This window comes from Balaenoptera borealis (genome assembly GCF_965194805.1).
Source record: "Balaenoptera borealis genome assembly, chromosome: 1".
Classification (NCBI taxonomy): domain Eukaryota; kingdom Metazoa; phylum Chordata; class Mammalia; order Artiodactyla; family Balaenopteridae; genus Balaenoptera; species Balaenoptera borealis.
Window position 1 is genome coordinate 146,030,250 of NC_138860.1, and position 15,719 is coordinate 146,045,968.

The window sequence follows — 15,719 nt, forward strand, 5'->3', positions numbered from 1 at the left end:
TCGAAAGACATCTTATTATTCATTTCAAAACCTGACAACTCCTATCACTTTGTCCCCTCATTCTATTCTGATACACAGAGGAAGAACGAAATGGAGCAGTCTCAAGCCAAGTTTTGCTTCTACTCAGTTGAGACCGGAGGTGTTAAGGGTTTCTTCTGGCCGCCTCTGCTCTGGACCCACTCTGGGAGTCAACTGGGTGTCACAGGCACTCATTCCCATCCTCATCTGCCTCGTGTTATAAGATATGCAATTACATGCTGTGTGTAGGTGCACTCAAGGGTCCCGCCCGTGCTCCTGTGCAGACACAAGCCAGGGGTGGCCTCGCACTTCTGGGACCAGGCTGGAAAGCATGTAGGAGTGAATAACAGAGCGAGGATGAGCAGTTCAACCTTGAGTCATTTACTCAACAAATACTTATTAAGCATTGACTGTGCACCGGGATTTGTGCTAGGCGAGGGCGTATATTTTGCATAAACAGAGAAGATATTCCCTCACGGGATACGCTTTGAATGACTTTGAAGTAACAGTGGCAGATTTATTAAGCCCTTATGGTGCTCTGGGCTCAACATGCCTGCGTGTGTGTGTGTGTGTGTGTGTGTGTGTGTGTGTGTGTGTGAGATTCATACAGTTCTCATAACAAGTCTGAGAGGTGGAGATGGTTATACCCAGGATCCAGGTGAAAAAGCCAGGTCACAGAAAGGGTTAGTGCCTAGCCCGGGGTTTACCGCTCGTGAATAGAAAGGCCCTGTCTTGATCTCTGGCTCCAGAGCCTGGGCTCTTAACTACTTAGTTATACCCTCCCTGTTCTCCACCCAGAATGCCTCCCGCTCCAGGGCCATAATAAACGAGGTCGTGGCTAACGCAATTAGCCCAGGGCCTGGGCTTTGCACTGCAGGTGGAGATTGTCATCGCCTGTATAGCGTCAAAGAGAAACACAGCTGGATGTGACAGTAGTGAAAACAGATTTTATTCAGGAACTCCTGACAGTAGGGGAAAGAACTGAGCTTCTTTCCAATTTCTGCAGAGGTGCCTAGGGTTTGAAGGGGAGAATGAGGGAATGGGGGGGATGATGAGTGGCGACTGTATAGAGTCAGGGAGTAAAACGTTACAAAAAACAGGAAATGGGGGTTAGCCCATGTGAAATTCATGTGGATTTGATAACCGGCGCTTATCCAAGCTTGGGCTCCAGCCTCCCACAGAGACTGGGAGACCAGTCCTATCTCCAGGTGTTGGCTGGGACAAACAGTAAATTCTTTTGGAAGCCTTGAGTTATCTTAGGCAGGGACTTGGAGGGGTGCACGGGCCATTAGGGATGTGGCCTTGAGCTGTCAGAAACGATGCTAGTGTTTTGTTCAAGTCTTTATTGGCCACGGTTGAGGTCTAGTCGAGCAGGGGGCTCAGAGGAGCGTGGCTAGAGTTTGGGCAAGGAGTCTTTGTCACTAGTTCATTCTACTTTCCGTTGCTGGTCTACGGGATCCTCGCGCCAGTTCTGCTCTGGGGAAGTCACTGCTGTTCTTATCCTCATGCAGATTCACGAATGGACAGCCAGACAGGTTACAGATAGGTGCACAGATAACAGGTCATTGCAAGTCAGAAGAGCAAGTATTTCGAGCACAGGAACAGCAGCCAAGAGGTTCAGGGAGCACAGAGGTGGGTAGCGAACCCAGCTGGGGACGGGAACCCGTCAGGAGTCCCGGCACCAGTTCTTCAGTGGCTCAGCCCTGGGATCGCAGTAGAATCCTCAAAGCGACATGACAGGCCTCCACATTTTGGCCCCGCCGGCCTCTGTCTCCTTCGGATGACACTGGGAGGTTGCTCTGGGAAGAGTGCACGGAAGGGCCAGGCAGATGACCTCGTACCCACAGCCCCTGACCCCTCAACCCCAGAACCCCTAAGAATTCCCTGAAGCCACCTATTCAGCTCTGGTGTTTGCACGCTGCTCCCCTCTCCTGCCTTGTCTTTTGCTAGCCAGCTCTATTGCCTCCTTGTCCTGGCAGCCTGCCCCGTGGGGTTAACTGCCCCTACCGGTAGGTCTCGGCATCTGCAGATCTCGGCGTCGCTAAGAAGGTGCCACACCTGCTTGCAATTGTCTGGGCCCCGGCTGTGCCCTCCAGACCACGTGCTTGGGGAGGGCAGGGGCTGCCTCTGGCCACGTGCCTTTCACGTGCCCTGTGCTGCCACAGCAGCTACCTCGCAGTGGCCTTCAGCCGCTGTCTGTGATGTGAGAATCCAGGCTGTTCAGCTCTTGCCCGGTGTGCTTCCTGGCCCTCCCACATCCCCCATCGCTTACATCCGCCAGCACCTCCCGAATGGGCGCCCCGAGGCCTGGTACAGTCCGCAACTTCCCCAAGGTCAAAGAAAATGGTGGAGCCTAGGAATGTTCCAGACCCATCTGACCCCGGCACACAGACCGTGCTTATGCATGGACTTCACCAGGAGGTAACACAGAGCCTCATGCTATGAGGTTGGGAGCATATCCAGTTGTCTCCAAAAACCACCAGTGCAGCCAGTGAAACAAAGCGGCACCCCGCCATCATCACTGCCGCTACCAGCACCGCCATCCAGGTTTTTTTTGTAAGACAGAACCCCTGTCATCTGTGGATCGTGGATTGTGGGCGGGGAGCAGGGGTGGATGAAGGTAGGATCCATCTTCGGCTCACAGACACTTTTTGCCAGACTGTCCCCAGATCAGAGAGTCTTATGCTTTTACAGCCCAGGGCAGAAGCCCAGTCTGCAGTCTGACCAGGGCCCTCGGGGCCTCCTCTCCAGCAGGACAGGCGGTTCACCTGTAAAACCATCTGTCACCTGTGAGCCTCCTTCCCGGATGCTTCGGCTGTGCATCCCCTTGGCTCCTATCCTGATGGCCCCCGGCAGGGAGGGGCTGCTCAGCTCCCTGTCCTTCTCCAGCCGGAAGATGCACTCCCTCTGCAGCCTGCTGAAAGGGTCAACTGCACTCAGGTTAACAGCAGAGTCAGGTAGAAAGCTGCTGACAATTTCAACCACCCCAGTGTTTTAACCTGGCCTTCAAAAGCCTGCATCCCCTGGCCGTGGCCTATCTTCTCACACTGCCACTCTCTGCGAGCGTTGTACGGGTTAATCATCCCAAACGGATTGCGGTTCCCTATATATAACATGCAATTTGATAGCATCACATCTCTTTGGTATCCCTCTGGATGGAACATCTTTTTTTTAATTTTGAATTTAATTTTTATTTTATATTGGAGTATAGTTGATTTACAATGTTGTGTTCATTTCAGGTATACAGCAAAGTGATTCAGTTATACGTATACAGATATCCATTCTTTTTCAGATTCTTTTCCCACATGGGTTATTACAGAATATTGAGTAGAGTTCCCTGTGCTATACGGTAGGCCCTTGTTGATTATTTTATGTATAGTAGTGTGTAGATGTTAATCCCAAACTCTAAAGACAACTATCATGTGATATCACTTATATGTGGAATCTGAAAAAAACGATACAAATGAACTTACTTACAAAACAGAAACCGACTCACAGACCTTGAAAACAAACTTATGGTACCGAAGGGGAAAGGGGGCGGGGGGAGGGTAAATTAGGGTCCTGGATGGAACATCTTCATCCCTACCAACCCTAGGAGCACCGATTTTTACCTAGTCAGCTCCTACTAATCTAGTCCATTCAGGCCTGCATTCCTACCCTGTTCTTACCTTTATTATGACATGAACACAACGTTCTTTTATTCAGTCAGCAAATGGTGACTCAGCCCCTACAAAGTGTCAGCCGCTGCCTGCGTCGGGTGCTGGGGATGCGGTGGTGACCAGGACCTGACACGGGGACTGCTTCCCTGGTCTTCACAGACTAATGGAAGATACAGATATTAACCAGGCGGTCATGCCCGTGAAGGGATAATTACAGACTGTGGTATGCGTTAGAAAGAAAGGGAATGGGTTTCTTTGAAAACATTAAAGAAAGGCACCGAACGAACGCCCTGTCTCCCCAGAGACTATGAGCTCCCCAGGGGCAAGGATCCTGCCCTTGTATTCCCAGCACAGTGCCTGCCACAGAGTTTCTGGGTCAAGGGAAATGCTCCGTTACTAGAACGGAGTCATGGAACTAAGTCGGAGCTGGGCCAGCAGGTATTTGGGGGCAGGAAGCACGACGTGACTAAGCCAGGCCTCCGTACAGCTGTCCTCACTTGAGTACTGCTCCCTCTGAGCCTGGCACAGAGATAGATGGCGGGAGGATGGGACGAAGGGATAAGAGAGCAAAGAGCTGGGCAGAACCTGCCGATCGCTGCCCTTCAGGAGGCACCCCGACGCGATAAAATGGGCGTGAAGTTTGCTGCCATCACACCGACTTTTGGCACCAGCTCTGATCTTCACCGCTGACTGAACATTGATTGGGCAAGTTGCTTAAGCCCTCTGAGTCTCAGTTTCTCATCTCTAACTGGAAAATGATAGAGCCGAGGGTTAGAATTTCTTAGTTCGTGTCAATTTTGCCCTCTGAAACCCAATGGTGAGTTGGAGGAGATGGCTGCAGGATAGTGTTTGGTGTATTTTCAACGAAAAAGGCAATTTTGTGCTGATTTCTTTTCCTGACAGTTCATTTTCCAAGGCAACAGCCTAACAAATCATGGGGCCAATTAGTGTAAGAGAAACAATTGATCCTGGTACTCAGAGAGCTCAGCCCACCACCTCAGTGGTTTGGTGGTGTTTATTTGGGGAAACGCCGCACAGCACTAAATGGGAAATAATTGGATAGACGCTGTTATAAATTGCACGGCGCTGCACCACGCTCGGCTTCTGATTCAAGTAGCAAGGTCTGGCAGTAATAGGAAAACTAAAGGCTTTGCTATCCTGCCTTGAAAAGCGGAGCAAAGCTGGCAGGGGCCCATCTTGCCCCTCATTTTACAGGTAGGAAAATTGAGTCTCAATGAGGGAGTGGAGATGGGGCTAGATACCTAAGATTTTGTTGTTTCACTACTGCATTCTCTCGGCAAACTCCTCAAACAAAGGGATCTGGAGATAAAATAAGGAGGTTGCTGTATTTCTTTCCTGGGGCTGCTATAACAAATTACCACAACGGAGAGGTTTAAATGAAAATTTATTGTCTCGTAAAGGCTAGAAGTCTGAGATCCAAGTTTTGGCAGGATTGACTTCTGACCACTGTGAGAAAGGGTCTGCACCAGGCCTCTCTCCTGGCTTCTGGTGGTTTGTTGGCAGTCTTGGGTGTTCCTTGGCTTTTAGACACATCACCTGGATCTCTGCCTTCATGTTCACAAGGCATTCAGTGCATGTGTCTGTGTCCACATTTCCCCTTTTCATAAGGACACTAGTCATATTGGATTAGAGGCACACCCTATTCTAGCATGCCATAATTTTAACTAATTACCTCAGTAATGACACTATTTCCAAATAAGGTTGCATTCTGAAGTCCTTAAGTTTTAAGACTATAGTTGACCCTTGAACAACATGGGTCTGAACTGCGTGGGTCCACTTATATGCAGATTTTTTCAATAAATACATACTACAGTACAATCTATGGTTGGTGAATCTGCAGATGCAGAACTGCAGATACAGAGGGCTGACTGTTAAGTTATACATGGATTTTTCTACCACACAGGGGTAGGGGGGGAAGTCGGGGGTTGGTGCCCCTAATCTACACTTTGTTTAAGGGTCAACTGTATTTCCAAATAAGGTCACATTCTAAAGTCATGAGGTTTGGGACTTCAACCTATGAATTTGGGGAGGCTACAATTCAACATGTAATGATCACAAACAATTTAGAGAACAGAATCTTTGAACTGGAGAGGAAGAATCATTTATTAAGCATCACTAGGTGCCAGGCAGGGTACCAGGGTGTTACTTAGTTCTCCCTCCAAAAGAATGAAGTTACAGATGAGGGCACTAAGGTTCAGAGAAGCTAGGTAATTTGCCCAAGTTGACACAAGTAGTATGAATAGATTTGGATTTCAAGTGCTGACCGGTGTCTATCCAAAGTCATGTGTTTCTTCAGCATCCAAGTGTCTTATTAAAACAGATCTTAGAAACCATATTCACCACTACCACCACCTGCTATCCACCTCAATTAATAAATGAAGACACCAACCTTCTCACTCCTAATCCAGCATTCTTCCGACTGGCTGCATTTTAGTCACATCACTTTCTTGTAAGTTTCTCTCTGGCATGCAAGACTTCTTTGTGACCAAGGCAGAGGTTAATTTCAAACTGGTTACAACACAAAAAGTAATTTTCCATTAAATATAATGACCTCATTTCTGCAGTGACTTGTGGCAAAACCTGCTGTTTCATTTCCATTCATTCACACTCATTTACCTACTTGCTATAATAATTTTACACCAGAAGCTGAAATGTTGAAATCATTGGTTACGTTACTAAACACCCACAATGGTTATTAGGATTCTTCATGCAGAAAGAGACAGAAATAAAAACAAGAATTTTAGGAGAATAAGAGTAGAGGCAGTTGAAGTACATTCAAAGCTGTATTCAAGTGCACAGAGGCTGCCTGGGGTCTGGAGCCAGCCATACCTGGCAGCAATCCAGGGTCTACCTTATCAGCAGTGTGATCTGGGTCAAGTTCTTCAACCTCTCTGTGTCTCACTTACGTCAGTAGTAAAAGGAGGGGAAGTAATATGTAAGGTTGTCAGGTGAGTGAAATAAATGAGGATTACATCTGTAGAGTATCTGGCACGATGCCTAGCACATAGTAGTCATTCTCTGGATTGTACCCTTTTAAAAAACATAATGAAAATTAAATCTGAATCCTTATGCATATTTGGAGAATATTCCAAGTTTGGGATATTGTTTTCCCCAGAGTTTCAGAAGTATAAAATTGTTTCCATATTTATTCAACCTGAACTTTTAAAAATGTTGTTGCAAATAGAACCACAACTGGCTGATGTTTATTTATGCTGGCCTTGGGGAAAGCAAGAAGGAACAAAGAAAACTGGCAGCACTATACTGAGCTCTTCTGAATGTGCTGAACAACCCGTTGTGTTTTGGACCAGTGGTTGCCTGAGGTGGACTTGATAAAGGCCTTTTGTCTGCAGCCTACTTTCAGTTAAGTCATTGAAGTGTTCAGTGCCTTGGTCTCTCCTGTTCTCAGAGAGAGGAAAAGGGAATGGGAGATAGAGAAAGGAGCGTGCTAAGATTTAATTTTTTTCTTTAACGTATTACCATGAAAATGTTCAAACGAACAGAAAATTTCACCTTTCGCCATATTTGCTTTCTCTGACTCTCTTTCTCTTTAGATAGGTTAAGAGATCAATAGATCAATAGATATCTAGATAATAAATAGCTGCATTAGATGTGCTCATCGCTCCTGGGGTTTCGTTGCTTCTACTCCCTTTCTGCAAACAGTGCTAATAATATAGTTTTTAAATGATGAGTTCACATTGATAATTCCAATTCAAATTTACAATTATTGGCTTATTTCTTAACTTTTACATGTAGATCTCATTTTTCTTTGACTGAAAAGCTTGCTTTCTAATAACAGTGTATTTATATATATTTTTTATCCTAAAATATACCCAAAGCAATTTCAAAATTGCAATTCCAATACGAATTACTGCTAACAATAAACCAGACATAGACTTGAGTGTCAGTGAGATTTGCTGAAATCTCATGTTAGCCTGATATTCCCTGGGCAAGTCACTTCTTTCTGAGCCTGTTTCTTCCTGTCTAAGATAGGGATAATGGGGATCACTGTATTGTTCAGAAATCTTTTGGTTGCAAGTAATAAAAAACTCACTTCAGTCTTAAGCAACGAAAGGAATTCACTGATTATATAACTGAAAACTACAAGGTTACATTTCTCAGGATAGTGGGATCCAGGTTGTTAGATGATGTCATAAAGTTTGAAGCTCTCTCTTTCAACTCTTTTCTCTTTCCTGGTGACCCGATTTCCCAGAAGACTTTCTTACCACCCTCTGGTTATTCCAAGACTACTATCCTGTGAGTTCTAAGGAAGTCCTGACCTGAAGGAACCATGCTTGGTAATTGAACACTATGTTACATAGTCATTAGATCTTTTTTTTTCTTCAAGATTAAATCAAAGCCTTTATTAAACATCCCTCCTTCAAACCACCTGCATTTAAATCTATACCCCTCTCCCGACTTTCGAACTGGTAGGGCTGTGCACGTGTCTTTGTCACCTGATGGGTCAGATCCAGTTGGGTCGCACAATGCTGAAAAGCCACGCCAAGACACACCACACGGGGCAGACCTCCACGGTTCTGTGCCCCCTCAGGATCTAGGCAGAGGTTGGCAGCACTGGCCCTGGAATCAGAGCTCGAGCACAGGAGGCCAGGAAGCAGAAGTCTGAGCCTCCTTGTTCCAGACCTAGCCATGCAGAGCAGATAAGCTGCTCTTGGCTACCACTGGGTGAGGGTCACGCATATGTTTTTTCTTCTCGTCTCTGAAGAAAAGGGTGAGAGATGGAGCAGGCAGTTTTCAGTTGTGTGTGGGTTTGATTTAGGGCTTTGGCTGTGGTCTGTTGATATATTAAAATACTTTCTGGGAACGCCATCTCAGTTGTCTGGGAAAAGATTCAAAGTATTCAGAGCCTACTGTCTACCAGATACCCTGCTAGACACATTAAGTGATCTTCTTCACATTCCCATTGTACAGATGAAGAAACTGAGGCTCAGTGAGGTAAGGTGACTTGCACATGGCGACAAAGCTGAGATCTAAATCCTTCCATCGCACGACATGCCTTTTGGAAATGGGGACAGGACAACACAATATACAAACTACTCTGAGTGTGAAGCAAAAGAGGAGCCCCCTGACTTACACATACACACGTATTGCTGGCTTTTGAGAGCTCAGACCGCATCTTCTTCATTTCAGTATTTCCAGGTGTATCCAAGTACCGAAGGGCTTTTAGGCATGAATATGAATTGAATGAGAGAGAGGACAGCTAGTCCATCTCGGCACCAACTGTGATTATGCTGTAGCACATCCTCGGTCATGGGATGTAGAATTTTGATTGAACCCCAGTGTTAGGAAATTAGTGCTTCACACAGAAGCTCGTTTCCTATTGAAGGTGGTTTTTATTTCTCCTGAGCAGAAATCTGCTTCCTTGTCACTTTGGTGATTGCTAATTGATTCAGCACACCTGGCTCCACTTTGCCTGTTAGACAAATTTAAGCCTAAATCATAGGTCTGGAATGCTCTCAGCTAGTACAACTAGTTCATCTCCCTATTTTTAGGCAAGAACTTTACTCACATGGTTCCAGAGCTGTGTGTTTATAACATATGTTTAGAGAGTTACTAAGAAGAAGCTGCCTTTTATAGCTGTTGTCTTGTTACAAAGTTTCAAAAGAAGTGTTAAGAGCAAAAAAGGACATGAGTATTTACTGAAGCCAACCTCCTTATTTTAACAGCTGAGGAAAGGAAGTGTTACAGAAACAGAAGTAGAGCCAGTAGGGTTGGGGGGAGGGGGTTCGAGGACAGACTTGGACTCAAGATTTTACTGACAGATTCATTCATTCAAATTATTCATTTAAAAATAGGTACTGACGAAGTCATTAGAGAAAGAACATAGGATGGGGTTTCCAGGAACTGGAAAAAGGGGAATGAGGAGTTAGTGTTTAATGGTGCAGATGGTCACTTTGGGGAGATGAAGAAGCTCTGGAAATGGATGGTGGTGATGGTTGCAGAGCAGTGTAAACGTACTTAATGCCACAGAACCATACACTTAATAATGGTTAAAATTGTAATTCAAGTTGTGTATATTTTTCCACAATAAAGATATATATGTACTAAATCCTTACTATATGTCAGGCACTGTACTTGATATTCAGGATAAGATGAGAAAAAAAAGATATTGTTGCTAGCACACTGGAGCTGATGTTTTATATATATATATATATATATATATATATCTATATCTATATATATATATATCCATATATACGTCATGACAAACTAAAGAATCATCCCATATAGAAAAGTCCAGGAAGCTTAGTATTTTATGTAACTTGTATAAATAAGTATAATTTTTTTTAAAAATTAGTATAAGTGAGCAAAAAGTCCAGTTTTTAAAATCACTAATAAGTTCACCATTCAAGGGAGAACTCTTGTTAAGATTTTATGGGATGTTTTTCCAGACTTTTTATACACATACATAGATGGATAATCATACTTTTTTCAAAAACAGGATCATATTGAACACACTGTTTTGTCATATGCCTTTATTTTTTCATTCAGTACCATGTTGTGAATATATTTCCACAGCAAAAAATACATACGTTCCCAAGATGATTTTCAGTTAGCTGCATATTATTTCATCTTACAGCAAAATGCAGTTACTTCAACCAATCAGTTAATGCTCAACAGTTCAGACATTTCTAATTTTTCACTATTCTAATAGCACTGCAGGGAATATCTTGTATCCAAGTCTTTGCCCGCATCTTACATTATTTGCAGATAATTGAATCCCTACAAGAAGAATCATAAGTCAAAGTTTGTGCATTTCGTTAAGGCCTTGAAACATACAGCCAGTCTGCCCTCCAGAAAAGTTGCAACAAATCACACTCCCACAAATAACAAAAATAACCATGATGGCCAACATTTACATAGCACTTACAGTATGTGCCTTGCACTGCTCCAAGCCTTTATATATACCAGACTAAGTCATCCGTCTTCCTAACTGGACCATGAGAGAGGCACTGTTGGTCCCATTGTATGTATAGAAAACCAAGAGCCCAAGAAAGTATGTTTCCCCATACTTTTGTCAACACTGGGTATTATCTCGTTTTTTTCATTCTGGTGGCGAAAAGTGGCAACTCAATTGTATCTGGTATATTTTATATGAATCAGTTTAACATTTACAACAACTTTTTGGATTCTGTATCATTCTTCATATTATACAAAAAGAGACGCCTCAGAAAGTTCACGGGACATGCCCAAAGTTACACATCCAGTCAGTGATACAGCTTGGATTTGAATCGTGTTCTCTCTGGCTCCAGAGTTCATATTCTTTCCTCTGTTATCAGGCTGCCTCTTCAGCTAGAGACTGGGATCTTTGGAAATTTGGTCTTGGCCTTGAGTAAAACGTTCTAGAAGATTTCAGGATGGGAACTTAGGGAAGATTTCACTCTGACCTACTCCGTTGAGCACTTGATGATGGGGTGCCTGGGGGCTGGTACAGAGGTTGCCTCCCAGCCTTGTTGGCACTGCCATGCAGCAAATGCATCCAAAAATATGTTAGAAAAGAGAAAGGCCTTTATAATGAGCCTGGGTCTCTCTTTGTCTTGTGAGATTTTAACTACTGTAATTGCCTGTAGTGTGAAGTAGTGTATTTTTCATGTATCTATTTTTGTTCTGTGGCTATCTGCATGTCTGCTTTTTTTGCTTTGTTTTTTTATTAACTCACTTGAATCCTGGTGGGTGTTTTTCCCGTGAAGAGTATAGCCTCAGGAAGACACACCCTCTCATACACACACATACACACACACGATAATAATATGAAGGCTAAGTAGGGTAGAATTTATTCTTTAAAAAAAGCTAATGGTAAAGTCTGAGCAGATGACTTTCTAATCCATACTGTATTTAATTGGCTGTATTGAACCATACTACAAATTAAGTCTTCTCTGTAATTTATTCTGTCAGACGATCACCCTGCAAACAATTTGGTACTTCATTTAAACATTGGTAAATGGCTCATGGAAATGCTAAGAAAAAAATGGTGATCAGATAAGAAACCCTCTGTTTACAGAATGAATCCTATGTGAAATGTCATGAATTAACATGATTGAGTCAATCATTGAGCATTTATTGAGTGACTACCTTGTGCAGTGTACATCTTTGGATAGCTTGGTTCTTCCTTCCTTCCTTCTTTAATTCACGAAACCTTATTTAGCACTTATTGTTCAAAAGGAACAGTATTAGTAACTAGGATAAGACTGAGGAGAACCAGACATGGATCTTTCTTTCAAGGAGCTAACATCCCCAAAGTGGAGAGAAAACAAATGCACAGATGTTCTCCAGATGTCCTGTTCTCAGGACCTAGAGGCCTTTGCATGCTCCATTCTTTCTGCCTAGAATGCCCTTTCCCCCTGACTTTCTGGGGACTTCCCCTTTATCCTTTGAGACTGAGTCCAAGGTCAGCTCCTTTGTCAAGTCTTCCCTGATGCCCCTTCCCATTCCTGCTCTGACCCTACATAACCCTTTAATCTAAAGCTTGTCTTCTTATATTGTGGTTGTTAGTTTCTTTGCGTGCCTGTTCTATGAGATTGCAAGGGCCTTGAGGAAGGGACTATGTTTTAATCTTTTGGGTAGATGTAGCAGTTAGCATGAGATCTAGAAAAGAACAGGCACTCAATAAGCATTAATACATACTGTGTGAATAACTATATGCATGGATAAATATGTAGCAAAATTAAGAAGTATGAAGATCCCAAATAGAAGAAAAAATACAACCCAATGAAATCTAGGGTCGGGAATTATTACTAAGGGAAACAGGGGAGTCAGGGAGGGTTCCCTGCATGAGCAGAATGTTGGAGCTAGGCCTTGAGCGTAAGTATGATATAGTTAGGTGGAGCTGATGAAACACGGGTCAGGGGAAGAAAAGGGCAATCAGCAGAGAAAACAACATGCATAAGGGCACAGAGGTGGGAAAGTCCAGAACCCAAAGGGGGACGATGAGCCCTTCAGATTATTTTCACCCCTGGGAGGAAAGTCAGCCTGGGTTGGGGAGGTTATTCTCTGAATCGGCCTTGGAATTCTGCAGCAATAACTTTCATCTGCAACAAGAGGGTTCGGAATAGGAGGAGTAAATGAAGTGGTGGTGGAAAGATCGGGTGTTCTGGAAGACTCTCTCTTTAAAATCAAATATCTGCTTTGATTGGGGGGCAGTGCTTTAATATCTAGACTAAGTTTTTCCAAGACAAAAACTCTTTTCCAAAGGAACGGTGGAAGAAGAGCACCCAGAAGCTGCCTTTCCTCCACTCTCTCCCTCTCCCTCTGGCCCAGGATTCTCTGCACCTCCAGAACAACCCATGACGCCCCAGAAACTCCACACAGAAACACTCCTGGGATGAAACGGTCCTTTTCTCCTGTGACCAAGGGCCTCACCTCCCCTTTGTGGCCTTGGCTGCTCAGCAGATACCACAGGTAGCCAAGCCCCTGGGTGTCCCCTTCCAGACCATGCGGTCTTGACCTTTTTCTTTGAGATCCTGATAGCTGGCCTTGACCCCAAACCTTCTGACTGATGACCCTTTCTGACCTCAGAATCCTGCTGGAATCCAGAACAGCCTCAACTCTACCTCCTTCTCCAGTTCCCTTTCTTCATCCCAGCTTATCAGAGATCATGGTTTTGTTGTTGGTCTAGGAACCCAGGAGTCTAAGGAAAGGAACCTTGGTTCTAAATAATCTCGTTTCCTCTTTTCAATGCTTTGTCATCCTGAGTAGGGAGAGTGGGGCCTGGGTTAAGTATTGGTCCAGCCAGAACACAGTCTGACCCTCAGTCCTTTCATGAATAAACTCGGAGGTGAACTATACAATATTTAAGTTTCCTCTGGCTCCAACTGTCTTTGATTTGTGCTGTTAAAACTTGTTTGAAGACATGGAGCAATTCTGAGGCTCAGTGAACAAGTATTTATAAGGTCCTCTGTGTTGCCAAGATGAATGTGATAATGTGAGATTAGCAGGATTCTAATATATTTGTATTTCCAAGGATCTGTATGACATGTGCATGGTTTAGGTTGGAGAAAGTGGAGACGTATCCCCTTACTGGCTCTTCGTTTCCAAATGAATGAGCCACTTTCAGAACAATCCTTTTTAACATGTCCTAAAATTAACTCTGGGAAAAGGTAATGTTATAAATACTTTTAAGCACTTCATGCACACACACAGCTACACTTCGCGAGGCAACATTAGATATCATCAGGCATTAAAAATGTTTTGATTTTAAAACACTTAATGAGCATTCCCAGATCAATTAAAACATCTCCATCTGCTGTCTTGCCTAGTAGGTGATATTTTACCATTGCACAATCATCTCCAAATCTAATTCCACCAGGAAGACTTCTAATTGTGGTTTAATTTTAGAGCAATATTCCATTTGGCAATCAATAAAGTACTGTCGTCAAACTTTGATTCAATAGAAGATGTGGATAACATTCACTGTATTATGCAGAGAAAGAAATACTTGCAGGAAAGGGAGAGAAGGAAGATGCCTTTGTCTCCCACTTTCCCTACTGTATACCATTCGATCTCACAAAAGCCTCTAAATCAATACCCCCATGTTTCGTGAATATAAATCTCATCAATTTTACATCATTAACACCATGAAAAAGCTACTGCTCTCTGAGCAGTTTTTCTCTGCTAGCTAAATATGTTCTCTTAATAAAACAGGAAGAAATGAATCTTGATCATTTTACTAACAAATACTTCCTTCTTCACCAACTTTGTGTCAAAATCGACTAGAATTATACAGTTGTCTTATGGCCACTTGAGGGGCTAGGGTGACCGGGCAGTGATACCACCCTCCAAGCATGATGTCCAGTAGACACTGGGCAACCTGGGCAGGCTTGAAACCACCTGGAGAGTCCCAAGAGTAGTAAAGAGATGAGTGAATGGCCAGACTCTAGAAGGTAAAGGTGCAGCAGCAAATTCTACTGCAGAAATGATTCCTAAGGTCAGAAGCCCGGAAGGATGGCAACAGGCTGGGGAATGGACATTTTGGAAGGTCAGGGCCAATAATCCAGAACCAAGGCAATGGCCTTCATGAGAGGCAGGTGCCCACTGTCCTGAGAGGCTGGCTGTGTGGTGTGAAATCCAAATGGCTAAAGGATCCAGGGAGATGGAAAGAGACCCGGGAGAAAATGTACTCCAGTGGTTCCCAACATTTTCGTAACCAAATTCTCCTTGTGTTACATTTCTCCTTCCCTCTACAGACTTAGTAACGTGGGAAACTTTGTTCACCAAAAAAATGCATTTATAATCATTCACTTTCCTATTTGCATTATTTGAATCCATCACTAATTGCCAAAGAGAATCTGCTCCCAGATGAGCTAAGAAGTACAACAGTAACTGGATACGGTTCTAAATAAACTTGGCGTTTTCATTTGTGTGTACAATGAAAGGTGTCATCTTATTAGGGATAATTATAAATTTCTGTTTAGCTTTTTGAAATGTTGAAAATTGCCTGGTACCTCTTTTTATGACTTTTAACGACCCCAGTAGATCCAGAGCTTTGGGTTGGGAGCCATTGATCTGGTTCAGAGTTCTTCTTTAATAGAGGAATACATGGAGATCCAGAGAGGTACAGTGAGTGCCTTGTGTTCACATAGAGTGGCTAGAATTCAAGCTTCTTAACACCCCGGATAATGAAAAGGTCCTTTGTAAAGACTTGAAACACATCGTATAATGCACAGATACATGCAGAGGACTGTTTAATGAGGATTGCTTTAGGAACATTTAATATAGAAAAATGGCCATAAAGATCACCATCACTTAACAGGATGGTGAGTATTATTTGTTGAAGTTTAGATAATAAAGGCAGGAAGGTCAATATCAAAAGATTTTTGAATTACTGATCAGCAATCCCAATTTACTTTAGTTCAACGACTGTGGGTCAGGCACAGTGCAAGGTATTAGGATGGCAAAGGTGAAGAAGACAGAGTCTGGTGGAGAAGACTGGGATTTAGGCAAATATATCAGAGAAGGAAGATCTACGAAAACAGGAACCAAGGTAGCTGTGTGTGAGGAATCCAT

At 43.6% G+C, this 15,719-nt stretch overlaps 1 protein-coding gene across 5 annotated transcripts in view; it reads left to right on the plus strand.

The window, feature by feature from the left end:
• DAB1 (DAB adaptor protein 1) overlaps positions 1-15,719 on the plus strand; it is a 424,515-nt gene that overhangs the window by 325,774 nt on the left and 83,022 nt on the right. The window lies entirely within an intron of this gene.